This window comes from Schistocerca gregaria, chromosome 3 (assembly GCF_023897955.1).
Source record: "Schistocerca gregaria isolate iqSchGreg1 chromosome 3, iqSchGreg1.2, whole genome shotgun sequence".
Classification (NCBI taxonomy): domain Eukaryota; kingdom Metazoa; phylum Arthropoda; class Insecta; order Orthoptera; family Acrididae; genus Schistocerca; species Schistocerca gregaria.
Genome location: NC_064922.1, coordinates 732,775,731 through 732,786,688, shown reverse-complemented (window position 1 = coordinate 732,786,688; position 10,958 = coordinate 732,775,731). Strand labels below are relative to the sequence as shown.

Genomic DNA, 10,958 nt, shown 5'->3' with positions numbered 1-10,958 from the left:
TTCAGAATTAGTAGCCTTAATTTATTGTCCCCAAAAAACCATACAGAATTATTGTCTACCTGGTGCCCAATATGGTGGTACCAAAGAAGAATGGTAAGGTGAGCAAGAGTCTCCAGAAATACAAAAGGAAGGGGCAAGTGACAGTCAGGCGGACAATACCAGGTGCAGAAATTCCCCTGCAGTAGGCTCTGTGTGTGCTACTTTTAAAGTTCTAGTCCTCTAGTGAAGTAAATAAACCTAAAACCTGTAAGTTTGTTAGGTTGGTTTCATTTTTCAGGCACCATAATCAAACTACTTTACTTTTGTATCTGTGGGTTCTAGTGGGTAATTGCAAATGATTAAGAAAACTTCATAATTATTAATATGACATTGTTTTATTATCTGTAATAGGAAATACATGGAGTTTAGTTTTCACTCAAAAAGGATAATTACACAATGACATTTCTTCATATGTCCAATTCACATACGTAGTTCATGCGTGCTTACATAAATGCAAAACATAAAATACATTGACATGTACAGTAATATAAACATTTTTCAAAAACACTAACAACTAGTCATTTTGAACAACAGATTGTGTGTAAGCTTAAAGGAACAATGCACACATAAGAGTATGCACTGAAAATTATGATTTGAAAACTGCTATTCCCTCCAATGTCATGTTTAGCTCATATGATTCATTGCCAAAGGAAATGATAATTACATAATTGAATTTATTCATTCCAACAAGTGTATTCTGACTACACAACAAATTATGAGCAATGTACATAAGTTTTTTGAGTTGCTACTGTTTTATAAATGAAAAACCTTTTCTCAAATATTGTTTTACCACACAGATTAAACAACTTACACCCATGTGCTCAGAGCTTATTTCTTGTAAGGAAATCAGTGAGTGACCAGGATGCAATACAGAAACACACTTGCTGCAAATAAAACATAACTAAAGTTTGTTCGTTAACACTTTCGGGGATTGTGCACTTTAGTGTTGCTGGAACAGGCCAGATCGGATGAACATAATGTTTTACCCAACAGATAGTACAATTTATAGCCATATGTATCGGGCTCTGTTTGATTTGAAGAAAACTGTTATTGACCAAGATGCATTAAGGAATCGAATTAATGGGTGGCAAAAGGAATCGAAGGCTGAGAGATTTTTTTCAGACCGTTTACAGACGACAATGGAAAAGTCCAGCCATTGCTTTTTTGTTACCAGCACAAGTGGCAAAGGGAACTTTTTTAAAAGTATGGTAGGGTATGTTTGCTTGATGCAACATACAAGACAACGAAGTATGACATTCCATTATTTTTCTTGGTAGTGAAAGCTACTGTATGCTCTTTAGTAGTTGGGATATTCTTCATTCAAGTAGAAAACACTGCATCAATTAAAGAGGCTCTAGAAATTTTCAAGGCACGGAACCCAGATTGGAATCAAGTTTCATGGGTTACATATTTCTCTGAGCCTGAGATACGGGCAATTAAAGGAACATTTCCAATGTCAAGAGTTTATCTTTGTTTATTTCATCAAAAGCAAGCCTGGCAACGGTGGCTTAGCAAAAAGAACAATTTAGATATACCGGGAGATAGTGAGCAAATTCTGAAGCTGTGGGAAGAAATTGCAGAGTCACCATCTGAAGAAAAATTTTTAACTGCAAAACAAAACCTTCAATCTCATGAATTATTTACTAGAAATTCTGGTGCACTTGATTATTTTAATAAGCAATGGCTTTCAGTATCTGAAAGGTGGGTGAAGGCCTATGAGGACAAGGAGAATTTCTTCGCCAATATAACTACTACTAATGCTGTTGAATCACTAAATAAGAGTGAAACATTTTTTTCTTCGACACTCAGCAGATAAAACATTGACAAGTGTTGTTAAAGTTTTAATAAATGATTTCCTGCCTAGCCTGTTTAAAAAATATTGTCTGAAGAATTCAGCTGTGAAATCTTACAGCAGAGCGATTCCTCACTTCTTGCATAACAAGTCACACGAATTTGTCAATCACGTAATGAAAAGGTATTCTTCAGCACAAACGGGACTTACCGAAAGCTCAGTGAGAGAAATGGGTGAGGCATTGTTTTGTGTAGAAAGTGCAGAGGCCAAGGATTGTTACTATGTGGTGAATTTTGCAAAGCCTAATTGCACATGTGAAGACTTCCAAAGGTGGAAATATCCATGCAAACATTTCTGCGCAATTTTCATTTATTACCCTGGCTGGGACTTTCATAAGTTGAAAGACAGTTACAAGAACAGCCCTTTAATTTGTCTCAATGGGACCTTTGGGTTTGGCTCGAGCAGCAGTTGGTCTGAATCTGCCAGACCTGTATTACAAAGTTCAGAGGATACCAGCAGTGAGGAGGCAGTAAACCAAGTCAGTGACAATCCCAGAAGCTCAACTTCATCAGAAGCACTATAAACATTAACAGACTTTGAGAATGTGTGCACTAGCTACATCTTATCCTGAGGATGATGTAATAGCATCATTATTAAAAAAAAAATGTCAGAAATTTGCCTTTCTGTCTTACTTGAACACCAAGGCCACTTCTGCAACAACCTGTAACAATACAAAGTTGTCAAATCATGTACAGTGAAGTGGTAAAATAACATGCTACTAGAAATATAATTCAGAATCAGATACTATACTCACTTCTGTCTCCATGTGGTAATTTGTTCACTGAACAGAAAACCTGGAAAATTGAGCCATTTGTCTGAAACTGTAGCTCAGCACTCATTTGTGTTCATTATATTTTCTCTTGGACTGATACAGTCTAAGTGCAGAAAGCAAAATTAATTTAAAAAAATTGCCTTGTAACAAGAATTTATGTAAATAAATGTTATCACATTACGCAGCTTGATGATACACAACCAGGTAATGTGCCACAGCAACCCTATTTTTAATGGTAGGGACTACCGCACCTGGGTATGCATTGTGTGTCAATAACACTTTCCCCGAGAGGAGGTGGTTCAGAGGAATGATCACAACATTGCCTCTCGCTGCTGGGAGAAGACAACTGTGTCACCTGAATGGGAATACAATGATTAACTTTAAAATAACTTGGCCTGCAAGCGATTTTAATCAAAAATCAATACAGGTACTGACATACCTTGATATTGCCAAGGTGATCTGCAACTGCAACTCTTTTGTAAATTTTGCTTGTGGCTTGTCCATTGCTCCCATGCAATACAAAAGAACCAAAAAAGCTGATCTAAATGCTGCTTTTAAATGTGGCACAAGAACACAGAGTACCTGTGAACCGTGAAATAATGTAGTAAGCAAAAAAAGGGTAAACAATACATATTTAATGATGAAGCATATGTAACATGTTTAACTGCAAAAGGGGATAACTCCCACACCACCCACAGCTTTAAAATAAAAGATAGATTGCAATTCTTACGTATCACTACTGCAATCTATATATGACTGACAAGGTGTTAAGAAAAATTTCCTTTACAATATAATAATCTGTACGTACACAGAGTAACTGTGGTAAATAGTACAGATTCATTCTACTTGATGCAGGATACACATAACATGTATAAGAATGGTAATATAACAATTCAAAGCCCAGGATGGAATAACAATTTTACACTGTTATCCATCTTGGCTTTCAGCCAAAGCTCCTTCATCTGAAATACAAATTAGACACACATTCTGGCCACAGTAGTGAGAGACATTGGTCATGGGTGTGTATTTTTCTATTTCAGATGAAGGACTTTGGGCTGAAAGCTAAGAGTTGTCAATCTTTTCATTGTACCAGTTTGTGAGAACATTTTGTATCCTTTTCGTAATGTTAATATTCTACTTCATTAAGTCTGCTGCAGTTGGGAAGTCCTCAATTAAAGCTGATCTACAGACAATTTCTACTTCTTGGATAGTGAATGTCAAACATACTGTGTGAATTTGGAATTGGCAGAAACATGTCAGTTCATCTTTAGCAAAGTGTAGAACACTGCCTGCCATGACATACAAATTTCATTATAGTAAATTACAATTTACAGGATACATTTATCAGCAGTGACTAAGGTCTTAACCCATTGTCTTTAATTATCAACCATCAAAGATCCTCTTGCAACACTGTCTAAATTGTTTACTCTATCTGCAAGGTTGCTTTCACCTCATGGTTGGTAGTCTTAACAAGTTGTTTTACAGAAGTAATTGCAGATGTAACACATGTCATTAAAATTTCAGTATGGAAAAAAATCAAACACTGTGTGTGACATGACTTTTACCAAGCACCCCTATACTCTATACAATGAGTTAATAAAATATTAGGAGTTGCACACATAGAATGAGTGGTATCATGCAACAGATTAATGTCTCCATTTTCTACATACCTACCCTTGCACTTCATAGGTCAATGAACTGAGGTAAATCTTTCCAAATAGGTGAGGCTCTATACCATCTCACTGTTAGAAATTAAAGGGGCAGGATAACAAATGAGGGCAGCTCAAGGAGTGTGTGTTGATCAAGAAGATTGGCAAGCAGGGGGATAAGTAGCTACTGGAATGATACTACTGATGAAAATAGCAATACTTTAGTGATTAATGGATCTACAGACCAGAGCCTCAGACAAATTCGTATATGTATACACATATAGGTAGAGTAATTGAAAAATCTTTGGGAATTGTATATAACAGCCAATTGTGTGTCAGAGTAACTGTACAACAATATTTACTCCATTCATGCACGTGATGAGGCATTAGCTACTTAAGACAAGAGCTCCTTTCATCTGACCACCACAAGACTGTATATAGCAACTTCCACAACAGTGGAACAACAAAACTTTTAAGCGAAAAGATCGAAAATTGTACCCCATAGTACAGTACAAGAACCATGTAGATTGAGTCATCCCAGGTGCTCTGCCTTTCAGTAATTGTAGTAATATGTAGTGAAGGGGGGGAAAATAACTGTAAGAGAGATAAGGTGGAGGGAATGGGGGCAGAGAGAGAGAGAGAGAGAGAGAATTTGCTTACAGGAAGATTTATAAGGCACATATTATTAGAACAGGAAAAGTTTTTGTTAAGGTAGGACAAACTATGAGAGAAGGAAGGGGCAGCTGGCACTTGTGCAGACTAGACAATGGGTGTTATGAGGAAGCAGCCCAAGTTTTGAACCAACTATTGTGAAACATCTAAAATAGGGCCAGTGGCATACTTATACGTTTCGTGCAGGAATGTTTTCAGCACTTCTTGTGAAGTATAATGGAGCAAAAGAGGGTGTGTCAGCTGTGTTATACAGCCAATGAGATAGCAGTAGGCAGACTATATGTTTCAATGTAATACATTTGAAAGAAAGGATGAAACATTGTTGTAAACAAGAATCATATTTAACTGCTCCCTGTTTGAGTCACAGCTATTTAAACTGTGGTAGCATCTGAAAACTGAGTTCAGTGTCACAACCCATGGTGTATTTGAGAAAGCAGTGAAATATTTTTCTCCTCTTAGTTGAATATAGAATAGAATATAGAATATTTTTATTCGCCTTTCAGTATGTTTCATACAATTGGCTTCGTCAAAGTTTACAATGGAGTACAGTTAGGTCAATAAACACTTATATACACAGAATTATTTAGCTTATTTAAGAATTGAAAACATTTATCACTTATCAAAAGCTTATATTATAATGAGTATTTCCTAGGAATTCTTCAATTGTATAGAATTCACTGCATTTTAACCAATTTTGCAATACACTCTTGAATTTATTAAATGGGGCTGTACGAGCTGAGTATGGTAACTTATTGAAAAATTTTATGCCCAAATGTTTATAGTTATTATGAACAGCAGCTAGCCTCGAGAAAGGAAACTCCAACAAGCGAATATTTCTAGTATTGTGTGTGTGTGTACATCACATCTTGTGCTAAATTTGTCCAGATTTTCTTTAGCATACATTAAACAGTTATATATGTACATGCTAGGTACTGTCATTACATTGAGATATTTAAAGTGGTTTCTGCAGGAATCTCTGGGTGCTAATCCTAGTATACATCTGATGGCCTTCTTTTGCCATCTGAAAATACATTTAGCCTCCGAGGAATTACCCCAGAGCAAAATTCCATACTTCAGATGGGAATGGAAGAAATCAAAATATGACTTGAGTAACAGCTGTTTGCTCACACTGTTTCTCAATTTGTACAGTAAAAAAAGTACACGGGCTAGTTTGCTGCACAGGTGATTGGTGTGTTCTTCCCAGGAGAGTTTTTGGTCTATGTGCAATCCAAGTAGTTTCACTGCTTTATTTTTACTTTTTGTAGCTTTTAGCTTAAAAATTATTTCTTCTGTTTTTGTATTGTTTATGCACAGTTGATTGGCCTGACACCAGTGACTAGTCATTTGCATTATTTCTCTGTTGTTATCCAGCACAGATTGTAAATTGTCACCTGAGGTTATTAGTGTTATATCATCAGCGTACAGTATATTCTTACATGGAATATAATTTGAGGAATCGTTAATATAGACAATGAACAAGAAAGGCCCAAGAACCGAGCCTTGGAGTGTTCCTCTTTTTATAGGGAGTATTGCTGATCTCTGTTTATTTGCATATACAAGCTGTAACCTATTGCTTAAATAAGATTTGAATAAGGTGAGTAGTATATCTTCAACACCATAGTATTCTAATTTTTTAATGATTATGTCATGAGACACTGAATCAAATGCTTTGCTTAAATCAATAAGTGTTCCAGATATATGCAGCCTCTTTTCATATGCTTCATATACGTTGTTCACCAAAGCTTCAATTGCTTTTACAGTTGATAGGTGAGACCTGAATCCGAATTGCTGTTCATTTAGTAGTTTATTGCTTTCAAAATAGCTGCATATGCATACAATTTTCTATTATTTTGGATATGATTGGTACTATTGATATGGGTCTGTAGTTGTTTGGGAGGTTTTTATCACCTTTTTTATACATAGGTAGTGTAACTGTGAGCTTAAGACATTCTGGAAAAATTCCTTCATCTAGTACTCTGTTTGACAGTGAGAGAAGTGGCATTTTGATTTCCTTTGCTATACACTTTATGATGAAATTACTGAGTCCATAATAGTCTTCTGTTTTGGAATTGCTTAGTTTGTTTATCGATCTGCAAATGTCATTTAGGGTGATAGGGGTCCAAGTAAATTTCTCACTAGTCTGTTTTGTATGAATGAGTAGTGTTTCTGCATCTGTGGTAGAATTATTGAGTGGAGTGTGTAACATTACAGGACATATTGGGACATATTGAAGTATTCGATACTGTAGACTTTTAGGGGATGTCGATACAGATATGCAAAATGTAAAGGGAAACTTTGGTGATGTTTAAATATTGTACTGTGTCAATATTAGGACATTTTGCACAGAGAGAACAAAAATAGAATTAATGTAAATATATATTAGTGTTAGTAACCTATTTTCATTCAATTTTGTAATTATATTTCATTTTGTAAAAGAAAGACTCACTGTTTGCTGTAGCTCTGATTAATTGTATAAATTATCAGTTTTGTGCTAAATTATTTCGTATAATATGGACAAGATACTTTTAAAAATTCACCAGCTAAAGAGAAAGTCTGTAAATGAACGTTTAATGCACACTTCTGGAACTTTCTATGGAGAAATTCTATATTATGATCGCAAAAATACGAAAACTTGTGAAAACTGTTTCATAACCTAATTTCGAAAGACGATTTGTATCAAGAAATATTGCTAAAAAGATTTATTTACGTTTTGAAACACGATTTAAATCATTTTACATATAAATAGTTGTTCTAAATCACTCAAGAAATATCCAGAATCAAATGTCAGGATATTTCTGGAAACATCGGTACGGATCTGGTGAAGGTTATCCAGAGGCTGGTAGGGGAATGTTATGGAATCTATTTGTAAATTATGCTTGTAAGAATTTGTATGTACTGATACTTTTATTTACTTTAATCTGTACTAAAATTCTGTAATGTCTAATTTAGTTTTGAGTCGTGAATTGCTATCGTATTGTAAACAAAACATTGTCAAAGACTCTCATTGTTTGGAAAGATATTAATACACCTAGGAGTTGTCAGTTGCCAGTTCGGATATGCAGTGCGGTTAGCTCTGAGAGTCAGTTGTTGAGTCTGTGAAGTCTGTCAGTTCTGTTTTGTAAATAAACGTCTGTAATGAAAAATTACTTGTTGTCGTCAATATGAACTCAAGACCTTTTGCACGAAGCAGACACCTCCTAATGCAACGTTTTAATTTGGTTGAGGAAGCTGGGATCGCTATAAGTGCAAAGAAATTGAAGTGGAACGTCTTAATTTGGTGTTGAGGAGCTGAAATGTTATAAGTGGCAGTGGCACTATTTACAAAATAATCATTGAGTGTATCGCAATCTATAGGGATGTTGTTTTCTTTATTGATGTTATTAATTTCCTGTTTTATGACTTTCCAAGCTGCTTTACATTTATTTTTGGAATTCAAAATATATTCATCATTTGCATTGCACTTAGCCCCTTTTATTTCTGATTTGTAAAGTTTTCTCATATTTATGTAATTTGCCTTGCCTTGATCACTTTTTCCAGACTTATCCTTCAGAATTAGGAGTAGTATCCTAAGTTTGTTAAGTTTTGGAGTGTACCTCTTGTTAGTAGGCCACTGCTTATGTGTATTATTAGGATGTTGTCTTTTTGTTACAGTATGGCACGTCTTTTCTACAATGTGCTTAATTTCTGTGAGGAAAATAGTAAAGCATTTGTCAGTTGTTTTATTATTATTAATTTTATGAGACCAATTAATTTCCTGTAATTCATTAATCATATTATTTACATTGGATTCTCCTAGAAGTCTATATGTTACTTGTCTTTCTTTAGGGTTGAGTTTTGTATGCAATCAATGTACACAAGAACAATGAGTAAGTGGATCAATGTTTTTTACTTAAGTCATGGAAGAAGGTAGGTGGAATGGTGCTTTTTAATATATCACATGGGCAACTATCAATGAATACTAACCCACCTACCTTCTTCCACGATGAAATTAAAAAAAAAAAACATTGATCTTGTTATTCAAAGTGGAGGCTTATGCTGCACTTCCAGACGATTCCACCCACTTAGTCTTTAAGAGTGTTTTCACCAACACATCTGACATTTTCATGCCCCTGCAATTAATCCATGAGATATACACAAGCAGATGACATCATCACGCAGAACAATCACTGAAATCAGTAATTTATAGCTTACACCCCGTATCACAAAATATTTCTAAAAACTCATGAATACAATGAAAGACAGAAAACATAACAATGCTTTACAATTTCAGCACTAGAAGTATATCGTGTCTGTTCTTGTCTCTCATTGAATATGTCAAAGAATCATTCTTCTGGCCACGCAAAACTGTCGCATCACTAACCAATGAGCAGTAGATAAGCACCATTTTGACTATCGCTGGCCCTGACCTAGATTTTAGCACTTATTATATGAAATCAAATTGGTTTCAGCAACTGGTTTATTAAATTTAAATAAAGACTACTGGTTGTCTTGTTATGTTCATGCCTAACTGATGCAGGGGGCTGAACTGTATTTTATTTATGTTCATCTTTCAGTCCAGGGTGATTGGTATGGGCACCAATGCAAGTAAGTAGTTCTTTCAATAATTATAGTTGTAGTACATTAGTTTTAGAAAATGTATACACAATAAATTTATTTTAACTTACATATTCTTGGAGCTAAATTTGCTTCTGCAGAGAGGTAGGATACTTCAGATTGCAGCTGTTCAAGCAAAACATGTATCTTACACCTTCTATCCATTTTCATACAGTGTGATTACGAGACTTGGGCGGTATGTGGTACACCAACAAGCTGAATTTCCCCTCACAAAACATTATCAAAGCAAACACACACACACACACACACACACACACACACACACACACACACACACACACACCCATGCACCCACGCACCCGCACACACACACTGTAGGTCAGGTTTATGACCTGCCTTGCTAATTCCCGTGCATCTTGCTCCTCTGATGAAGTTGAGCTTCTGGGATTGTCACTGCCTTGGTTTACTGCCTCCTCACTGCTGGTATCCTCTGAACTTTGTAATACAGGGCTGGCAGGTTCAGACCAACTGCTGCTTGAGCCAAACCCAAAGGTCTCATCGAGACAAATTAAAGGGCTGTTCTTGTAACTGTCATTCAACTTATGAAAATCCCAGCCAGGGTAATAAATGAAAATTGCACAGAAATGTTTGCATGGATATTTCCACCTTTTCAGACTGAATTATTGATCTTCCATCGAATGAGTTTGTAAATCTGGCAGCTCTGCTTACATTACACCTTCTTAAAGCCACTTCTGTCTAAGGGGTACAGAAAATAAAAGTTAAGAAACTCGTAAAGGTGCACATAACACTCTAGATTCATTACTCCGAAAAAGAAAAAAATGTGGATCAAAAGACAAAAACAGAGTAATTCTGCATCGATAAATAAATGAAGGAAACAGGAATAGCAGAACAAAAAAAATCACATGCTTAAGACAGACAGAGGCAGCAATGATAAGACAGCGCCTTACAGCATTGATACTCCTCAGTAGAAATCAAAGTAATTAATGACCCAGAACAAATGTTTTTATAATTGTTCTCGAAATATAACCTTGAATGAAATTTAAAGTGAACTAAATGCCGATATTAAATTTAATCTATTTCCCGGTAAATTCATATCACTATTTTGTGCAGAAGCTCTACAGAAGGGACATTAAACAGTCATGTAAAATACCATGGATTATTCGACTGATGAAAGTACCTTGTGAAAGCAAAAGTTAAATGTAGAAGGTGTACAAATTTGATCCCGCCGTTTGCCGATAGATAGGGGTGTAGCGGTCTAAAGAAGCAGATCGCAGATGTCAGGCAGTTTGCTTGGTAGCCCAGCGCCTGCTATACGGACGTCTGAGTCACAGCTCTCATACAAGATAAGTAATTTAAGTAGTAATAAACTGTTTTTAACACTTTAAACTAATTTATTACG

The 10,958-nt window shown here is 35.6% G+C and overlaps 1 long non-coding RNA gene across 1 annotated transcript; it reads right to left on the bottom strand.

The window, feature by feature from the left end:
- Positions 1 to 355: 355 nt before the first annotated feature.
- On the bottom strand, positions 356 to 7,722 carry LOC126353772 (uncharacterized). Its single transcript, XR_007565202.1, has 5 exons — positions 7,522 to 7,722; positions 3,103 to 3,245; positions 2,915 to 3,018; positions 2,646 to 2,766; positions 356 to 2,552 (listed from the first exon to the last, which is right to left on the bottom strand). It is a non-coding gene; the product is annotated as an uncharacterized LOC126353772 (long non-coding RNA).
- Positions 7,723 to 10,958: the final 3,236 nt, after the last annotated feature.